Source organism: Rana temporaria, chromosome 11 (genome assembly GCF_905171775.1).
Source record: "Rana temporaria chromosome 11, aRanTem1.1, whole genome shotgun sequence".
Taxonomy (NCBI): domain Eukaryota; kingdom Metazoa; phylum Chordata; class Amphibia; order Anura; family Ranidae; genus Rana; species Rana temporaria.
The window spans coordinates 162,518,381-162,540,274 of record NC_053499.1 but is presented as its reverse complement, the minus strand read 5'-3'; the positions used below and the strand labels follow the sequence as shown (position 1 = coordinate 162,540,274).

The 21,894-nt window shown below is 48.1% G+C and overlaps 1 protein-coding gene across 2 annotated transcripts in view; it reads left to right on the top strand.

The window, feature by feature from the left end:
* Nucleotides 1-21,894, top strand: part of ANKRD11 (ankyrin repeat domain 11) — a 158,380-nt gene that overhangs the window by 27,076 nt on the left and 109,410 nt on the right. For both annotated transcript variants that reach the window (XM_040329617.1, XM_040329618.1), the window contains exon 2: nt 10,171-10,246. The gene's annotated coding sequence lies outside the window, so the exon portion shown is untranslated. The remainder of the gene's footprint in view (nt 1-10,170; nt 10,247-21,894) is intronic.

The following is a 21,894-nucleotide window of genomic DNA, read 5'->3' as shown; positions in this document are numbered from 1 at the left end:
GCGGGAGGGAGGAGTAGGGGGGGCCCCCCTTTGTTGGTGGCTCGGCGGGAGGGAGGAGTAGGGGGGGCCCCCCTTTGTTGGTGGCTCGGCGGGAGGGAGGAGTAGGGGGGGCCCCCCCTTTGTTGGTGGCTCGGCGGGAGGGAGGAGTAGGGGGGGGCCCCCCTTTGTTGGTGGCTCGGCGGGAGGGAGGAGTAGGGGGGGCCCCCCCTTTGTTGGTTGCTCGGCGGGAGGGAGGAGTAGGGGGGGCCCCCCTTTGTTGGTTGCTCGGCGGGAGGGAGGAGTAGGGGGGGCCCCCCCTTTGTTGGTGGCTCGGCGGGAGGAGTAGGGGGGGCCCCCCTTTGTTGGTGGCTCGGCGGGAGGAGTAGGGGGGCCCCCCTTTGTTGGTGGCTGGGCGGGAGGAGTAGGGGGGGCCCCCCCTTGTTGGTGGCTGGGCGGGAGGAGTAGGGGGGCCCCCCCTTTGTTGGTGGCTGGGCGGGAGGAGTAGGGGGGCCCCCCTTGTTGGTGGCTCGGCGGGAGTAGGGGGGCCCCCCTTGTTGGCTTGGCGGGAGGAGTAGGGGCCCCGTACGTTGGTGGCTCCAGTGTTTTGGTTGGAGAGGCACTTTAAGGCCCCTTTGGCACGTTCTGCATTTGCCCAAGAAGAACGCTGGTCACTGCAAAAACACAGAAAACCGCGTGGTGGCCACACCAAAAACTCTGGTGTCATGTGCGTTGCGGTAAAATGCTGCATGTATACATTTTATCGCATGTATACATTTTATCGCATGTAAATGCACATTAACACTTTTTTGTCCCTTACGGCAGCCATCTTTGAGGAATAGTAGAGTGCAATGGAAAGGTGGTTGGTGAGTCTCAATGGCGGGTTTTTTGATGCGAGTTTATTGGACGCACCCAATAGCTTTTCATTTTAAAAATCTACATTTTAAAAAAAGTCTATGAACTAGTTACAAAATAGAGTGCAGCAATGTAACGCCAGGTGTGACGGTATATAAAGGCTGTGCGATGCGGAGGGTTTTGGCGCTCGTTGGCCGCACCGCGTGTCAGATGGCGGTTTGATTCACAGTTCGGTGAAGTCACACAGGCCTGTGTGTTCAGACAAGGAAGATTTTGTTTGGATGTTTCTATTAGAAATTCAAGTATCTTCCTGTTTGGGGTGAAACTCAGCTGGGCTTCCAACAAAAGGGAAGTGACCGTTCTCTATCGGATTTCTTCCTACGATTCTTCTTGCTGGTAGATGAAGTATTTGGATGTGAGAGTCTGAAATTAAAGTGATTTTTATTTTTCCCAGTTGCTATTTTGTGGCATTTTGGTGAATTTGCTCTCTTGGGTTCCCTAGACGGTCTCCCCGCCATAGTTCCTGGCTCAGTTTGCCCTCGTCTGTGTGTTTTATTGCGTTCTTTTTTAGGAAACGAAAAATCCAAGGGGGTGAGGCAGGGGAGATTACAGGTTCTTATATTGCACTGTCAATTTACGCATACTCGCGTATAGGCCGAGTTTTTCAGCACCCCTCGGCTTATACTCAAGTCACCTTTTTGCGCCTGATCTCCCAGACTTGGGGGACCCGGTGCCCGGCCGTAGGTGGACCCCAAACTTGGCACACATGTAGCCCCATTTCTCCTCCAAATGTGCAGTTTGTTGTCTGGGGGACCTACTGCCGGGGAGCACTGATTTTTCAAAGATGGGTACCCCTTCCATAGACTCCCATGTTAAACGTCAGTCTAGTCATGGGCACAGTGAGGCATGCACATGGGCACAGTGAGGCATGCACATGGGCACAGTGAGGCATGCACATGGGCACAGTGAGGCATGCACATGGGCACAGTGAGGCATGCACATGGACTCCCTAGGCTTATACTCAATACGTTTTTCCATTTTTTTTGTGGTCAAAGTAGGTGCCTCAGCTTATATTCGGGTCGGCTTATACTATGCCATCAAGGAGTCTAAGGCCCTTAAAGCGGTGGTTCACCCTAAATAACAAGTTTCTACCATTAAATCCAGCATACTAGCGTGAGCTACAGTATGCCTTTATTTATTTTTTTGGGCGCCGTACTCAGTTTAATCCATTAGTTTCGTTTCAGACTCCCTGCGGTGAATGGGCGTTCCTATGCAGAGGGAAGATGATTGACGGCCGGCTATGGCGCGTCACGCTTCCCGAAAATAGCCGGAGTAGGTCTCGGCTCTTCACGGCGCTATACGGCGCCTGCGCACAGACTAGGAGCTAACTGCGCAGGCGCCGTGAAGAGCCAAGTCCTGTTTCGGCTATTTTCGGGAAGCGTGACGCGCCATAGCCGGCCGGCAATCATCTTCCCTCTCCATAGGAACGCCCATTCCCTGCAGGAAGTCTGAAACTTCACTACAGGATTAAACTGTGAGTACGGCGCCAACAAATTTAATAAAGGCATACTGTAGCTCGCGCTAGTATGCTTGATGGCATGCTAGAGAAATTTTTTTTTTTAGGGTGAACCCCCGCTTTAACTCGCATGCATACACATACTGGGTTTTGGAGGAAACCGGAGTATCTGGAGAAAACCCACGCAAGGAGAACATGCAAACTCCAGGCAGGTAGTGGCGTGGTTGGGATCCGACCCGAGTGCTGCTAGGCAGAGATGCTAACCACTTGTCCACTGTGCTTCCCAGTTCACACCGGATGCACTGGGGGGTTTGTTGTAATCGGAGAACCTCCTCACTGAATCCAGACCATGGGTGCCGGCAATGCAATAGTAATGCAAAAATACGAAGGGAACTTGGACAGCCGCACTCCAAAAACTTTCCTTTTATTAAAATAGATCACAAAATGAACATGCCACAGCAAACATTGGAACAAAAGCCAACGCTAATGTGTTGTGTACTAGCTATGACTAAGCACTGAAGCTTCACTATTACGGCTCACTCTCTATCTTTCACCCTTTTTGGATACAAGGCCTCCTTCTTCTGAAATACTTTGACCCTTATTCTTATTTTTATTTTTAAATTTATTTCTATTTTCTTATTTTATTTTTATTGTTGTCTTTTTCAACATTTTTCACTTCACAACGTTATTGATTGGATAAAGTATTGATGAACTGCACCCCTACATGGTTGGATTTTGTTGTACCTGGACCTCTTCAGCACTGTGCCCTCGATTAATGACTATTCAACAATATTGTTTACTGGTATATTAGTGTCACTCCCCCTTTTTTGGACTTTCCCCACCCATTTTTTGTACTTGTATATGTATGTGGTTATATGCACACACACATTAATTTGTATAACACTTTACAGCGCAAATATTTCACTTGTTACAATTATCACTTTTTGTCTATCGAGGTAGACCTCTTTTTTATTTGCAGCAGTATCCCCATTTTTCACTTGTCCCCTCACTCTAGACGGCGCAGGAGTTCACTTCACTTACAGTGCGAAACGCGTTGGCTTTTGTTCCAATGTTTGCTGTGGCATGTTCATTTTGTGATCTATTTTAATAAAAGGAAAGTTTTTGGAGTGTGGCTGTCCAAGTTCCCTTCGTATTTTTGCAGAAAAAAAGTGGGGGTATGAATTAAAATGCCTGTCTCCAGGCTAGTGCATGAGATATGTAAAGAACCTGTCACTCACAGCAAGGGGGAAGAACGAACTAAGGTTTTTTTTCCAAGTCAGTTTTATTTCACTGAACAATAAAAGGATTGCTCAGCGCTGGATTAACTGTGTGGCGAGACTGGGCACAGATGATAGGAAATCTTATTCTCTACATTGTGACATCAAAAAATAAAAACATTTTGGGGTTTATATCCACTTTGAAAAGAAGAATGAGGTGTAATATTCGGGTGTGGATCGGATGCGTCGTCCTTGAGATCGGCGTCTTTCTTCCCAGCGTGACGGAACGTTGCAGCAAAGCTCTTCCTAAGCGATGGCCTTGAACATGTTCTCATGCCACCCACCTATTTATTTTATTTCTTCTTCTTCCCAGATAACAGATATTTTTACATATAGATTTTGCATGACTGCTGCCATGGCAACTGAAGTGGAATGTTGGTGACCAACGAGGTAACAACGCGCCATTTGTTACAGACCTGTTAGTGCCACAGTCACAGCAGCGTGCCATTTGTGATCTGCATGTTTACTATCGCTGCTTTTATTGCTTTTGCAAACGTGGCAAAAAAAAAAAATCTCCTAAGGCCTCATTTCCACTGACGTTTTTACAGCCACGTTTCTGAGCGTTTTTTACAGCTTAAAAACGCCTGTCCATGTTGTTCTATGGCATCATTCCCACATAGGCGTTTTTGAGCTGTAAAAAAAACGCGGGACCAGGGCGTTCTGAAGCTCCAGAGTAGAGCTGTAAAAACGCCAGACGTTAAACGCTCAAATGCGCGGAAACGCTCAAAAACGGGACCGCGGCATTTTTAAAGCTGCAGCTCAAAATTATTTTTTTTTTTTTTACAAAATAAACATGGACAGGCATTTTTAAGCTGTAAAAAAGGCTAACAGTGGCTGTAAAAACACCAGCGGAAATGAAGCCTAAGGCTCCATTCACACCTAGGCGTTTTAACGCCTGAAGCGCGACGCTACAATACGCCGGAGGGTCGAAATTACATTATTCTCTATGGAGACTGTTCACATCTCAACGCCGAACGCTAAACGACAATCGCCCGAAGCTCAAACAAGTCCCGGACCCTTTTTTGTCACGCGTATCGGGCGGTTTGGGCGTATTTGAGCGTTTCCATTCCCCATAGAAAGTAATGGAAACGCTCGATTCAGGCGACTTGCGCAACAACGGGCGTTTGCTACGGGCGTTTCGTCGCTTTAATCAATAGAACTTGTCGCCCAGGCAGAAGATTAAAAAAATCTACCAACATAGCAACAAGTGATGAAAAGATGATCATTTTTCCTATTGGCTAAAATAAAAAACTTCGAAGTACAAAAACGTCGGACGACGCTGTATGCAAACGCGCAAATAAGCATGAATACGCGCGACAAAACGCCGAAAAAAACGCCGAAAAAAACGACCGAACGACCGACGCTCAGGTGTAAATGCAGCCTAAATGTAATTTGCCACATTTTCTGTTATATGGGTTATGGGAGATCTTTTCTAGATCTGCGCTCTCTAGATGGCCGCTGATTCCAGTTGTAGCGCATACATGAACGCTTGGGTAGCTGAAGCGTTCTTCATGTACCTGCTGTGGAGGGGTGTTCCGGTTTCTGGTCTTGGGGGGGGGGGGGGGGGTGGTCCGGTTCCCGGTCTTGGGGGGGGGGGGGGGGGTGGTCCGGTTCCCGGTCTTGACGGTGGGTGGTGGGCGTGTTCCGGTTCCCGGTCTTGACGGTGGGTGGTGAGCCCGGTCTTGACGGTTGGCCCGGTTCCCAGTCTTGAGGGGGTTCGGGTGGCGGTGGGCCCGGTCCCTACAGTTATGAGGCTTTTTCCAGGCCCGCTGATTGGCCATTGAATCCCTGTGTATAGCTGAAGTGTGGCACAGTTCAGTGGTAGTTGCCGGGTTGGTTGTTTGAGAAGCTGATTGATATGAAAGTTTATCTGGCATGTTTGACGTTTGTAAATAGAATTGTTGTGCGGCTCGGAGTGACTTTTCCCCCGGATTTTGTGCTTTTTCTGCCATTATGTGCTCAGCTTTTGACACTTAATTATTTGCTCATTACAGGAACAAGTTTAGCAGCTTCTGTTGGGCTCACCCAAGTTGTCTTTGGAACTTGCAAATGCATCTGGTGACTTCCATTGAATTGTTTATTCTTTTCATCCATTCCTAGAAAAGAACCACTGAATGGTAGAATTCTATAGAAGCGGTCCTGACGAAGGGGCCCTACGTGGCTCCGAAACGTTGCACTTTCTTTGTGTTCTGATCATGCAATAAAACATCCTTTGGACGCTCTTTACGCTCTAGCACCCTAGAGAGCTGTGGGGGATGGGTTTTGGTATTGACCTTTCCCACTGCTTCTAAAGGCAATCCAGTGGCTAATCGGCTGGTAGGATTGCTTTTAGCAGAAAGACTTTGCTGATGTAAAAAAAAAACACACCAGGGTTATAGCTGCTGCCACGGCCTCCAGTATAACCTTTTCAAAACGGCAAAGTATATATCACCGTGTTGGAAGTGTTTAAGGCCGGGTTCACACTTATGGGAATTGGATGAGGCTTCCCCCGCATGAGACTGACCGGCACGCAATGGAGCCGATTCACACCTCTGTGGTGGCCGCGGTCCGCATTCGGAAATGATCCTGTACATCTCGTTCTGATTTGGGTGCAAATTCAGGCCTGAATTGGTGAACGGGGACGCACTGGACCCCCTGCTGGTCTTAAGCCAACCTTTAATATAGAGAAGTTTTTTAGGTGCTGCCAGTCATACAAATTATAATGTGTGAAACGCGTAAACTTTAACTCTGCATGTTTGCCTGGCATACAATAAAGCACTCCATATGTTGGTCCGGTGTGCAACAAATTCCTTTTTTCTTTGCATTGTGGACGGTGGTGAGCCGAGGTTTGCACCTGATTATTGCCGTGTGTGTTTGGACTGCCTTGTTACATATGTAGGGTGACAGTTTGGTTATTCCGACATGTTTCACCACCGTGGTCTTCCTCAGGATATTTTTGACGAGGTATATCACTATATGGAAAACTGAACAAATATTAAAACCCGCTACATTGACAATTTATGACAAAATATCAAACAGAATTTTAGCTATCGTTCTCCATGTTAGATCATACTGATACTCGCCCGACTCCACTTCCTGTTACCTCCAACTGGGAGCCAAGAGATGTGATGGACACCGGGGGGGGGGGGGGCGCACAGGGCGGCCACAGGGGCCCTAATAGACCAAACTGGAATATATGATACTCCATTAGTTGTCCAATCAACAGCCGAGTGGTTTGAAAAGGCAGAGATGAAGTGGGGGGTAAAAAGGAAGGTGGACATCACACACTGGGGTGACACCAAACACGCATGACATACTTTGTAGATCAGGGCCCAAACAACTAATCGGTTATGAAAATAGTAATCCAGGGTTTGACAAATTTGCTTGAAGTCTAGAAGCCAGCTAAAGTTAGGAGCCAGAAAATGTGCCCCGTCCCACCAAGCTCACGCGCAGAAGCGAACACCCCTGGACCCCTTTACATTACACAGCACCCTGCACCTCCGGACCCCTTTACATTACACCGCACTCTGGACCCCTTTACATTACACAGCACCCTGCACCTCTGGCCCCCTTTACATTACACAGCACCCTGCACCTCTGGCCCCCTTTACATTACACAGCACCCTGCACCTCTGGACCCTTTTACATTACACAGCACCCTGCACCTCTGGACCCCTTTACATTACACAGCACCCTGCACCCCTTTATATTACACAGCACCCTGCACCTCTGGACCCCTTTACATTATACAGCACCCTGCACCTCCGGACCCCTTTACATTACACAGCACCCTGCACCTCTGGACCCCTTTACATTACACAGCACCCTGCACCTCTGGGCCCCTTTACATTACACAGCACCCTGCACCCCTTTATATTACACAGCACCCTGCACCTCTGGACCCCTTTACATTATACAGCACCCTGCACCTCCGGACCCCTTTACATTACACAGCACCCTGCACCTCTGGACCCCTTTACATTACACAGCACCCTGCACCTCTGGACCCTTTTACATTACACAGCACCCTGCACCCCTTTACATTACACAGCACCCTGCACTCTGGACCCCTTTACATTACACAGCACCCTGCACCTCTGGGCCCCTTTACATTACACAGCACCCTGCACCTCTGGGCCCCTTTACATTACACAGCACCCTGCACCTCTGGACCCCTTTACATTACACAGCACCCTGCACCTCTGGACCCCTTTACATTACACAGCACCCTGCACCTCTGGACCCCTTTACATTACACAGCACCCTGCACCCCTTTATATTACACAGCACCCTGCACCTCTGGACCCCTTTACATTATACAGCACCCTGCACCTCCGGACCCCTTTACATTACACAGCACCCTGCACCTCTGGACCCCTTTACATTACACAGCACCCTGCACCTCTGGGCCCCTTTACATTACACAGCACCCTGCACCCCTTTATATTACACAGCACCCTGCACCTCTGGACCCCTTTACATTATACAGCACCCTGCACCTCCGGACCCCTTTACATTACACAGCACCCTGCACCTCTGGACCCCTTTACATTACACAGCACCCTGCACCTCTGGACCCTTTTACATTACACAGCACCCTGCACCCCTTTACATTACACAGCACCCTGCACTCTGGACCCCTTTACATTACACAGCACCCTGCACCTCTGGGCCCCTTTACATTACACAGCACCCTGCACCTCTGGGCCCCTTTACATTACACAGCACCCTGCACCTCTGGACCCCTTTACATTACACAGCACCCTCCGCAAAACCCCCGCCCCCCGCTTAGTACGCCACTGCCTCGCTCCAGTCCCCTAGGAAGCATAGGCCACAAAGCCGCGGCCATCGTGGCACTACGAGATCGCGGCTGGGGGATGGGCGTCCGACGCGCACAGGATACCCCAGCTCTGCTGCGCCAGGTCGATAATTCTAGGCGCAACGGCGACCTGGCGCCCGGAATTTGTCGAACCCTGTAGTAATCGATTAATCGGGCATTAACATAATGGGGTTAGAAAAAATGAAAATTGCCCCCTTTTCACTTAACGAAAACCACACACTGTCTGAAAAGTTCTTTGACCGAGAAGTTTTCTTTTATTTCTAAACTTCCCCGTCACTGAGGTTGAAAACGAATGTCGATTATACCCCACTAACGATTAGAAATTGAACGTTTTAGAAATTTTAATTTTTTTGAAGGAAGATGTATGGCCACACTTTTTTTTTTTTTTTTTTTTTTAAGGTTATTAACCGATTAATTGATCAACACAATCGGCCAACTAATCTATTAGGAAAATGATTTAGTTGCAGATATACAAGTGAAGGGTGCTGTAATGAGAAATGACACTGATGGTCAGAATAAAGGCAAGCCGTCAAGCTGAGAATATCTTGTGGAATATGTAATGAGAATGAACAAGATGCAACTGAGCCGCTTCACACAGGCGACTTTGGGGGCGGCAAGGCGACTTGAGAGGCAACTTGCAAAATGACTTCTGTATTGAAGTCGCCCCCAAAGTCGTACAGGAACCTTTTTTCTTAGAGCGACTTGCGTCGCTCCTATTAGAACGGTTCCATTGACTACGGCGGACCGCGACTTGTCAGGCGGCTGAGTCGCCTGATGGGTCGCCCCTGTGTGAACCGGTGATCTGACGACATGGTTTCCGGCTATCAAGATGGTTCCTGTAAGGACTGCGCAGGCGCAATCCTTGCCGACAGAAATCACTGAACCTCCAGGGCGACATGAAATTTGAGGTAAGTGGCCAGTCGGCCTTACGTCCTTGCTTCGCTCGGACGGCTCGCTACGCTCGATCGGCCTCCTGGCTCTTTTTTTAACATCCTCCAATCCACGGGGATGTTAAGGAATGAGCCTGGATGCCGGCCGAGGTTCGGAGATTTCCGCCGGCAAGGATTGCGCCTGCGCAGTCCTTACAGGAACCATCTGGATAGAGGAACCATACCGGCAAGTCACCGGCTCTGAAGGTTAATTGGCAATAGAAAAACAAATAAGAACTTGGGTAATGATTGGACAACAAATGAATATAGAGCTGTGATTACACAGAGCGGGTGAACGGGGACGCACCGGACGCCCTGCTGCACGCCGCGGCCACAACATGTCTGTCACTGGTATTGCGGGGTATTGGACACACAAGCCAACCCCTTTATGTTGCAGCTCACCAATCATTGTAATGTGATGGTTACATTGGATTTCTTTTCACCTGTGAAGTTTTTCTTCCTCTGATTCTGTTGCACATTTTTAGTTGTGATTCTGCAGCTACAAATCGGTCATATGAAGGATCTCGCAGAACTCTTTGCTTCCTAGTAGCCAATCCACATCTCCCCTTTACCGTTGCTAGGACAGGTTAAAACATGTAAGGGAGATACTTTGTTGGTTGCTAGGAGGTAAAGACTGTTCTTCTCTCATTCCTGAGGCATGTTCTCTCACGATATCACGGGTGCCGTCTCAGGAAGACGATAGTCGCTCGTTTCACGTGCGTTCTGACAGTCGCCAGTCATTTACCATAAAATCCTTTCTTATCCATTATATTTATATCTCTTTTGTTTTCCTTTCAGATTCTTCATACAGTTGTGGGGAAAGGCTGGATTTTTATATGGGCAAAACACATCGCTGCTTTCAACTATGGAGTCGGTAAATATCAGATTTTCTTTTATCATTGCGAGTTCTCTGTATTATTTGGGGGAGATTTACTAAAACTGGAGAGTGAATAATCCGGTGCAGCTCTGCACGGGGAGCCAATCAGCTTCATTGAAGAAGCTGAAGGTGGAATCTGATTGGTTTCTCTGCAGAGCCGCACCGGATTCTTCACTTTTGGTGAATTTCCTTTTTGTTTCTTGGCTTTACTTCTCCTGAGGATGACTTGGCGCTAATTATGCGATAATGCTGGAGACCTGAAATTTCCGTGTTTGTTTTTTTACATATATGATACTTGTATTGCTTTAAACTGAAGATTTGTAGAATGTACTTTTTTATGTATTCTTGAAGTTTATTAGGATTCATATTTGCACAAATGAATCTTTTTAGTGGCCTTGTTTACCAGATGTTTTAGAACAGTTAACCATTGGCATTTATTTCCTTGATTGTGAACTTGTAGTAAAATTTATTATTTTTATATATTTTATTTTTTATTTATTTTTGAAGACCAGAATTGACATTAAAGCGAGGGTTCACCCAAAAAACATGTATATAACATTACATTCAGTATACCTCAAACATGTACAGTATGCAGTTTTTTTTTTTGGGGGGGGGGTGTACATACGGTATTATCGGTATTTTCCTCCCGGCTTCCGGGTACTCACTCCCGCGGGACTGGGCGTTCCTGTGCAGTGCCGCAATGTCATCTGGGAATTTGCCCATATGATTGACGTGCCTGAGAAACTCCCCCCGGCGGAAAAGGCGCATCATGACTTTCTGAAAATAGCTGAACTGCGAGTCGGCTCTATACGGCGCCTGCGCACCGTCTAGGAGCCGTGTAGAGCTGACTGCGCAGGCGCCGTATAGAGCCGACTCGCAGTTCAGCTATTTTCGGAAAGTCGTGACGCGCCCTTTCCGCCGGGGGGAGTTTCTCAGGCACGTCAATCATATGGGCAAAGTCCCATATGACATTGCGGTACTGAAAAGGAACGCCCAGTCCCGCGGGAGTGAGTACCCGGGAGGAAAATACCGATAATACTGTTATGTACACCCACCATCTGTATTTTCCTCCCTCCTTCCGGGTACTCACTCCCGCGGGACTGGGCGTTCCTGTGCAGTGGCGCAATGTCATCTGGGACTTTGCCCATATGATTGACGTGCCTGAGAAACTCCCCCCGGCGGATAAGGCGCGTCACGACTTTCTGAAAATAGCCTAACTGCGAGTCGGGTCTATACGGCGCCTGCGCAGTCAGCTCTAGACGGCTCCTAGTCGGTGCGCAGGCGCCGTATAGAGCTGACTCGCAGTTCGGCTATTTTCGGGCACGTCAATCATATGGGAGAAGTCCCAGATGACATTGCGGCACTGCACAGGAACGCCCAGTCCCACGGGAGTGAGTACCCGGGAGGAAATGCCGATAATACCGTATGTACACCCCCCCCCCAAAAAAAACGGCATACTGTACATGTTTGAGGTATACTGAATGTAATGTTATATACTTGTTTTTTGGGTGAACCTCCGCTTTATTTGAATTTTGAATGTCTGTGCAGTTTTAGGTGTCTGTTGGTTTGCTGGACATGCTCTGTCTCATTGTGTGACCATTTGGTTTTGGGCCTCTAGGAGACGGAAGGTTTTTCTGACCTTTTCTATCGCCGGGATTGAAGGGTCTGCTGGTGCCCCATGTACATTGAGTCCTTTGCTGATTTGGCAGAAAATGTTCACGTTTCCCCCCTACGCTATAACGCTCGGTGTGAGGAGCTGTTGGTTTTGCCCTGCAGTGAGGGGCCGGCCGGTGTAATGTATTGTTTGTTAAAGTTGCTAAAACTGCAACAGTAAAATAAGTGTCTATGTAAAGTGTGCTTGTTGTACTCACTGTGGAACCTAAGGGGTTAATCCTTGTTTGAAAAGGCTGTTTGATCCTGTCTTCTCTGATCCTCCCGTTCCACTGTTTCCAATCCATCTCTTCATGGTACAGAGCCCTGGGGACGCTCTGCACATGCTCAGTTTGGTGGTGTGTATTGCTAGGGTGCATGTGATCAGCACAGGGCCAATCAGCACTATACAGACAGAGGGGTCAGTGGGGGGAGCAGATTTAGGGACTGCAGGATCCTGGGGAGAGCAGATTTAGGGACTGCAGGATCCTGGGGGGGGGAGCAGATTTAGGGACTGCAGGATCCTGGGGGGGGGGAGCAGATTTAGGGACTGCAGGATCCTGGGGGGGGGGGAGCAGATTTAGGGACTGCAGGATCCTGGGGGGGGGGGAGCAGATTTAGGGACTGCAGGATCCTGGGGGGGGGGAGCAGATTTAGGGATTGCAGGATCCTGGGGGGGGGAGCAGATTTAGGGACTGCAGGATCCTGGGGGGGGGGAGCAGATTTAGGGACTGCAGGATCCTGGGGGGGGAGCAGATTTAGGGACTGCAGGATCCTGGGGGGGGGGAGCAGATTTAGGGACTGCAGGATCCTGGGGGGGGGCAGACTTGAGGACTGCAGGATCCTGGGGGGGAGCAGATTTGGGGACTGCAGGATCCTGGGGGGGGAGCAGATTTAGGGACTGCAGGATCCTGGGGGGGGAGCAGATTTGGGGACTGCAGGATCCTGGGGGGGGGCAGACTTGAGGACTGCAGGATCCTGGGGGGGGGGCAGATTTGGGGACTGCAGGATCCTGGGGGGGGGGCAGACTTGAGGACTGCAGGATCCTGGGGGGGGGCAGACTTGAGGACTGCAGGATCCTGGGGGGGGAGCAGACTTGGGGACTGCAGGCTCCTGGGGGGGGGAGCAGACTTGGGGACTGCAGGCTCCTGGGGGGAGGGCAGGCTCCGGGGGGGGGGGGCAGACTTGGGGACTGCAGGCTCCGGGGGGGGAGCAGACTTGGGGACTGCAGGCTCCTGGGGGGGGGGGAGCAGACTTGGGGACTGCAGGCTCCTGGGGGGAGGGCAGGCTCCTGGGGGGGGGGGAGCAGACTTGGGGACTGCAGGCTCCTGGGGGGAGGGCAGGCTCCGGGGGGGGGGCAGACTTGGGGACTGCAGGCTCCGGGGGGGGCGCAGACTTGGGGACTGCAGGCTTGACATAGCGACACCGTGTCTCGGCACAGCCGCACAGTGATATGTGACTTGCATTCTTTCAATGTGGTAAAAAAAACTGCCGTCTTCGTACCGGAGACTTTAATTGGCCGCCTCTTGCTGGATTCTGATATTTTATCTTCTCGTCGGATTTTGTGGGGGTTTTGAGTGCTTTTTTGTTGGTTTTTCAGTACGTTTTTGAACCATATACACTTTTTTCTCTGGGCTTCTATATTTGTCCTTTAGTAAAGACGACATCTGCTGAAATTATATTGTAGAAGATCTCATGCACACTCTTTGCTTCTGAATGTAACTCCATGTTGGCCTATGTGTGCGTTCACACTGTGGTGTCTTGTATGTGCCAGTGGGCTGCGGGGCCTCTGGGGGGCGCACTCCTGGTTCACTGGCATGACCTCCGGCTTTCAATCAGTTTATACAGAGGTGTGGCCTGAAAGCAGGGGGGCGTGTATGTAGGGGGGGGGGACACGTATGTAGGGGGGGGCGCACATTGCACCTGTGATCTACTGATCATCGGCTCCTACAGGGAAAGAATATTCTGCTAAAATATGTGCGTTTATTTTCTGTGTGAACTTCCATTGAGATGTTTTGTGGGCACTTTTCATCCCTGAGGAATCTGAAGGAATCTCTTGTACGCGGCTATCCGGAAGAGGAGGGGGGGAGGGGTTAGGAGTTTAAATTGGATGTTATATAATCCAAAGCCTGTCTTATAAATTCCGGTGTAACAACTGCGATGCACGTGAGGAATGCTCGTGTCCGGGTGATAATGGGCGTGACTGCAGAACACGGCTTCTCCATGTAGCAGCTGACAGCTCTTTGGTTCTACACATGTAACTGGGTGAGAGATCATGTGTGTGGATTTATATTTATGAATACGCCATATTTCCTATACTAAAACTTTATTTGGCATAGACACACATTATGCTTAAAGCATATTAGCTCATTATAAAATGCTTACCTCGGAACGAGGTAGGTAACTTACCTGGTCCACGCTGAGCTGTCTTCCGGGTATCGCCGCTCCAGCGCTGTGATTGGCTGGAGCGGCAATGACGTCACTCCCGCGCATGCGCGCAGGAGATTTTTTTTGGCATGGGTCGGCGGGGCCAGCCCTTCAGCCGAGGATCCCCCCTGCGCACGCGCCGCTGCAATCAGCGGCACATTGCGAGGGGAATATCTCCTAAACCGTGTACAGGTTTAGGAGATATTCTTTATACTTACAGGTAAGCCTTATTATAGGCCTCATTATAGGCTTACCTGTAGGTAAAAGTGAAAAAAGTGGGTTTACAACCACAAAATTAGATTTATTTATTTTTGGAATTGTTTTTCTAGTAGAGCAGACTATTGCCAATGTGTGACCCATTTTTGTACACAACAATATGTATTTTTTATTTTTTTAAACCTGAAAACCCTCTTAAAATCCCACAATATGTGCTGAAAGTGGAGACCCTGTGGAATAAAATAATGGAAGTTACATATTTGGACATCTATTTATCAAAACTCTTCATCAATTCAAATTTTTGTGCACACATCTCCACATTTTCTATACAAGATCCTTAAAGTATAAAGACAACACTACTTTTTTTGTTTTTCTGGTGTCCGGAGAGATTAGACTGTGTGTGTGTGTGTCTGTGTGTGTGTCTGTGTGTGTGTCTGTGTGTGTGTCTGTGTGTGTGTGTCTGTGTGTGTGTGTCTGTGTGTGTGTGTCTGTGTGTGTGTGTCTGTCTGTGTGTGTCTGTCTGTGTGTGTGTGTCTGTGTGTGTGTGTCTGTGTGTGTGTGTCTGTGTGTGTGTGTCTGTCTGTGTGTGTGTCTGTCTGTGTGTGTGTCTGTCTGTGTGTGTGTCTGTGTGTGTGTCTGTGTGTGTGTCTGTGTGTGTGTCTGTGTGTGTCTGTGTGTGTCTGTGTGTGTCTGTGTGTGTCTGTGTGTGTCTGTGTGTGTCTGTGTCTGTGTCTGTGTCTGTGTCTGTGTCTGTGTGTCTGTCTGTGTGTGTGTCTGTGTGTGTCTGTCTGTGTGTGTGTCTGTGTGTGTCTGTGTCTGTGTGTGTGTGTCTGTGTGTGTCTGTGTCTGTGTGTGTCTGTGTGTGTCTGTGTCTGTGTGTGTCTGTGTGTGTCTGTGTCTGTGTGTGTCTGTGTGTGTCTGTGTGTGTGTGTCTGTGTTTTTTTTTTTTTTGTTGCTTGCGGTCTGTATCCCCGTTAGAGGTTCAGTCAGTCATATTTACCAGTAATAGAATAATAAGTAATGGAGAAGAAATCTTCTAATGAAGACCTGGGGGGTTCCCAATGGATTTGCTTAATTTTCAGGGATTTCCCTTCACTTCCTGTCCAAACAGGAAGTGACAGGAAGTTACAGGGAAATCACCACAATGACACACATGGTGAAATAAATTCTCAAGGGTTTTTAATCAAAAAAATTGCCTGTACTATAAAGGGGAACTGCAGTCTGCTCACACAATTTCTAATTTTGCCATTCTGAAGCATATTTTATATCGGGGGTCTTCAAACTACGGCCCTCCAGTTCAGGAACTACAATTCCCATCATGCCCTAGTCATGTCTGTGAATGTCAGTTTTACAATGGCTCATGGGATGTGTAGTTTTGCAACAGCTTGAGGGCTGTAGTTTGAAGATCCCTGTGTGTGTGTGTATATGTATGTATATATATGTGTGTGTGTGTGTGTGTGTGTGTGTGTGTGTGTGTGTGTGTGTGTGTGTGTATATATATATATATATATACTGTGTAGAACGGCATTATCGCAATTTTATTTTATCTTTTTTCTTTCCCCCGGTGCGATTTTGACAAAGTATTTCCAGATCTTTCTATGAAGAGAATTCTCTCTGCTCTGCTGATGCAGACTGCTGTCAGAAGGAAAAAAACCCGGCAGTCTGCCAAGTATCACAACATTCTTTATCCGTGGAACTGTTGTCTAAACATTGTAACAATTTGTCTTTTAGATATATACTAGCTGAATACCCAGCGTTGCCCGGTCTTCCTATCTTAACCTTTTGGGGAGGAAAATCATAGTAATATAAATATACCCATCTTTTATATAAGGGTGTAGGTAAGGGTTAATGTAACTGTCATATATTTGTATTTGGCATATAAGTAATATGTGTAGCAGGTATTATTGAAATATCTCCAGGCGTACAGAACTTATGTGGGAACATACATTTCCCATTGATTTGCATGGGACTTTAAAGCGGGGGTTCACCCTATCGACGGGAAAAAAAAAAAAAAAATTTATTTTACCTTAAAATCAGGCATTGTAGCGCGAGCTACAGTATGCCTGTCCCGAATTTTTTACCCCCGTACTCACCTTGTAGTCGTCCATCGAAGATACCGGGGAATGGGCGTGCCTCTGGAGACGGAGGATGATTGACGGCCGGCTCTGGCGCGTCACGCTTCTCCGGAAATAGCCGAAATAGGCTTGGTCTTCACGACGCGTGCGCATAGCCTGTGCGCAGGCGCCGTGAAGAGCCGAGACCTACTCCGGCTGTCTTCGGGGAGAGTGACGTGCCAGGGCCGGCCGTCAATCATCCTCCCTCTCCATAGGCACGCCCATTCCCCGCGGGAGCCGGAATCTACGATGGACGACTACAAGGTGAGTACGGGGTTAAAAAAATCGGGACAGGCATACTGTAGCTCGCGCTACAATGCCTGTCTCGATGGTAAAATCATGGGATTGTGGGTGAACTACCGCTTTAAACAAAAACCCCGACCCTCACAAATGGGGGTAGTTAAGGGATAAAGTAACTATCCTATAGTGTAAGTGGACATCTAAGTAACATGTGACCAAGTGTTATGGAAATATGTACAGCCGTTTGGAAGTTATGAAGTAACATGTATTTCCCATAGAGTTGAATGGGACTTTAAAGGAAAACCCCGACCATGGCAAATGGGGGTGGGTAAGGGTTAAACCACCTATGCTATTTTTGTTGCTGACATATAAGTAACATGTGTGCCAAGTTTCATGTTAATATCTTTAGCCGTTTGGACGTGATGCTGGAACATACATACACACACACACACACACACACACACACACACACACACACACACACACACACACACACACACACGCGTTGAGTTATATATATATATATATAGATTAGGAACGTTTAACCACTTAAAGCAGAGGTTCACCCAAAAGTGAACCTCAGCTTTTCGTACCCCCCCCTTCAGTGTCACATTTGGCACCTTTCAGGGGGGAGTGAGGGGGTGCAGATACCTGTATAATACAGGTATTTGCACCACTACCGGGTATAGACTCCCACAGGAGCCCCGCCCCTTTGCGTCTCCCCCCCCCCCCCCCCTCGTTGTCTTCTGGGAAACACTCGGCTCCCCGAACACAGCGGGGACCAGTGATGATGGCGTGACTTGCGCATGCGCAGTAGGGAACTGGGCAGTGAAGCCGCAGCTCTTCACTTCCCGATTCCCTCACCGAGGATGGCGGGGGAAGCTGAGAGACGAGCGGTAGCTCAGCTTTAGCTGCCGACATCGCGGGCGACCTGGACAGGTAAGTGTCCATTTTTAAGTCAGCAGCTGCAGTATTTATAGCTGCTGGCTTAAAAAAAAATAAAAAATAAAAAAAATAATTCCAGTGAACCTCTGCTATAAACACCAAATCTTTTTCTGACACTTGTTGGTTTTCAAGTTGAAATATATATTTTTTTTGCTAGATTACTTGGAACCCCCAAACATTTTTTATATATATAATTTTAGTAGAGACCCTGGAGAATAAAATGGTGGTTGTTGCAATATTTTGTCGCACTGTATTTGCGCAGTTGTCTTTCAAATCCAATTTTTTGGAGGCGGTTGACGAGTCGCCCCTGTGTGAACCGGTTTAGTGTTTAAAGGGGTTGGAAAGGTAACATATTATTTTTTTTTCCTTAATATCTTCCTCTCCCTTAGTGCAGTCCTCCATTTACCTCATCCTTCCATTTTGCTTTTAAATGTCCTTATTTCTTCTGAGAAATCCTCACTTCCTGTTCTTCTGTCTGTAACTCCACACAGTAATGCAAGGCTTTCCTCCTGGTGTGGAGAAAGCCTCTTGAGGGGACGAGCAGGAGAGTCAGGATGCCCACTAACACACAGCTCTTTTCTCTATCTGCAAAGTAGAGAGCGTCCTGACTCTCCTGCTTGCCCCCTCCCCCCCTCAAGAGGTTTTCCCCACACCAGGGAGAAAGCCTTGCATTACGTTGTGGAGTTACAGACAGAAGAACAGGAAGTGAGGATTTCTCAGAAGAAAAAAGGACATTTAAAAGCAAAACGGAAGGATGAGGTAAGTGAAGGAGGACGGCACTAAGGGAGAGGAAGATATTTAGGGGATTATTTTTTTTTACCTTTTTACAACCCCTTTCGGTGATTAAACTTTCCTCCTTTACATACAGAAGTCTATTCCTGATGTAAAAAGACAAATTGTTACAATGTTTAGACTTTACATTCCACTGAAAGAAAGTTCTGATACTTGACAGACTTCCTGGATTTTTCTTCATTTTCTTTTGAGGGGTGTGGCTTCAGCAGAGCGCAGAATTCTCTGCATAGAACAGGAAATACTTTGTGAAGATCACAACGGGAAAGAATTGTGATAACGATTCTTGGCGATTAATTGGCAGTACATTCCGGATGTAACATTTGCACACTTCCCCCGCACAGCTAAGCCCCGCCCTGAAGTGCGCACTGTAGTGTTGTAGAAAATGATGTGCTTAGTAGAAATGCACTATAATAATCCTTCTGAATAGTTTAAAGACCATTTCTTTCCAGGATTTATATATAATCATTAAAATTAAACTGAATGCTGCAATTATGTCCTGCTAACCCGGACTGCGCAGATCTGGGGACACGCATACTCTTCATTGTGGGGTTTCCTGTCTGCTGGCACCTTCTCATGTCGGCTCAGTGACTGGCTGCCTGTGTTTGTTTTTATTTAATTGAAAGTGAATTCAGCCCATTTCCCTTTCCGATGGGTAATTAACATCTGTGCTGCGCGCTCGGGCCGCACAAAGCCGGCTCCGCTGTATTCATGTGAAGCAGAGTCATCTCTTGGAAGGAATTCAGCAGTGAAGATATTCTGGCCAGCTGGGCTGAGGGGGAATGTGCAGCATACAGGTGGTCATGATGAAAAAGACGCACAAATCCTGCATAATGTGCGAGGTCCTATCCAGAAAATGTAAGAAATGCTCTCCTGGGGGGGGCGGGGGGGGGGGGAGAAAATCACTCCGGGGTCACTCCACAGCGAGGAAGCTGGAAATCTCTGATCGGGACACCCATGGCTCGGCTAAAAGCATAGATGACCCGGCAAGAGCAGAGTGCCGGTGTTCTGTCGAGAAATGCCCTCCGTCAAAAAAAATGCCTCTGTTCTGTCAATTTCTCCAACCCATCAAACTCCAACCACGTCACTTCTGGTTTATATAAAACCTTAGTAATCGGAGATTTTAATGAATTGGTGGTTGGACAACACTGACAACCGAATAGTCCGGTACAGGAAGACTGAGCGGTTTTGACAGCACAGCGGCGAACGAGGACAAAGTTGTCACCGCCTCGGAGGCGGCCATTTTGTTGGCTGGTATCGGCGCGGAGTAAATCTCCGCTCAGAATATCCTGCACCGGACTCTATTCGGCTGCCAGCTTTGTGTCCAAACTCCAATTACTGTTGGTTTTAAGTTAACTTAAAGCGGAGCTCTGCTGAAAAAAAAATATTGAAATCGCTCGTCACTCTGTGATTGGCTGGAGCCACAATGACATCACTCCCATGCATGCGTATGGGAGCCGTCGGTAAGGGCACACTGACTGAAGCGACGGCACAGATGTACCATTGCCTCAGTCTGATTCACATGCAGGGGATAGGATTTCTCCTAAACTCTGCAGATTTATTGTAGACTTACCTGCAGCATAACGTGCTCTGTAAGGGTTACAACAACTTTAAATGCAGAAGGTGCATTAAAATAAAAACCCTTCTATGTGTAGCAGCCCCCCCCCCCTAATACTTACCTGAGCCCCCTCTCTGTCCAGTGATGACCACGAATGTCTTGGGTGTAGAGGTGGTTGGCCAGGTGTGTACAGATGTCTGCCCATCACCCCGTCCAACGTTGGGCAAAGATGCCGTCATATCTGTAGATGTCTTTTATCCTCAAAGCTACTGAAGACCAACATGATTGTTAATGAGACGAAGTTCAAAGCAGAACAAAGATTAGTGGAAACTGAGAGCTGAAAGGAGCAAAGGCCCCGCCTCCTCCCGTGTTGTGTGATATGTGGGTGTGGGGCCAACAGATGCTTTGTTATGATCAGGGATGGTGTGTGTGTGTGTGTGTGTGTGTGTCTGTGTGTGTCTGTGTGTGTGTGTGTGTGTGTGTCTGTGTGTGTGTGTCTGTGTGTGTGTGTCTGTGTGTGTGTCTGTGTGTGTGTGTCTGTGTGTGTGTGTCTGTGTGTCTGTGTGTGTGTGTGTGTGTGTGTGTGTGTGTGTGTCTGTGTGTGTGTGTGTGTGTGTGTGTGTGAAGCAGATCAAAGTGTAAAGGATTTCCTATGGACTTTGGGAATTCGTATGAATATTTTCCTTCGATGTTAATTTAAACGCTTCCCTTCTGAATACAGATTATTATTATTTTAGAGAAGTCCCACAGAAAATGTGCTTCGTCATCTCGTACCGAGAGCGGCCCGGCAAACCTCTCGTGTAGCTGCTGTCGGAATAGGAGACGTCATCTCGTACCGAGAGCGGCCCGGCAAACCTCTCGTGTAGCCCCCCCCCCCCCCGGTGTTTATCATTGGTTTGTTTTTGGGACTAGTTGTTCCCGGATTGGCTGTCCCCATACACCTGCATTTCCCCCGTAGTGTTGAGTCAGATTGTCCATGTTGGGTGGTCTTTTAATTCGCTTCTCACCCCTATATAAATGGGCAGTCAGCTCGTGTTCTAATAGTCATGATTAAGCACCCATAAGTGGTGTGAAACGCGTCAGCTGTTCCTGTACCTCTGTTATCTCTCGTGTCTACATGGATGTTAATTGCCTTCAATAAAGGTGTGTGATCGTCCAGCTCGTGTTCTTTTCAGGTCGTGCCGTTGTGGGGATTCTAACTAATAACCCTGATGCTGCCAAGTGGAAGTGCTAACCACTTAGCCACTGTGCTGCCATTTGGAAGTTGAACGGTGTATGGCCTGAAAATCTGATGGTAGAAGCAAACAAGACCTTGGACCCCAAAGTATGGTGGGACATGCCGAGGGGACTTGATGCCTTTTTTGATCAGATTGTATGGCTCGGGACAGTGGGAAACAAAGTCTTTGGAAGTTTGCAGATGGGAGGGTGTCCAAGCTGAGGTGCCCCCCCCAAACACACACCCCAATAAACGGTCATTGGGTAAAAGCAGCCGGAAACTCCATAACATGGAGCGTATTTATTGTGAGGCCTTCAGTGGGTGCTGCTGGCTGTCCTCACAATAAATGCGCTCGCTGTTATGGAGTTTCCGGCTACTTTTACTTGATGCCTTTTTTGATCAGATTGTATGGCTCGGGACAGTGGGAAACAAAGTCTTTGGAAGTTTGCAGATGGGAGGGTGTCCAAGCTGAGGTGCCCCCCCCAAACAC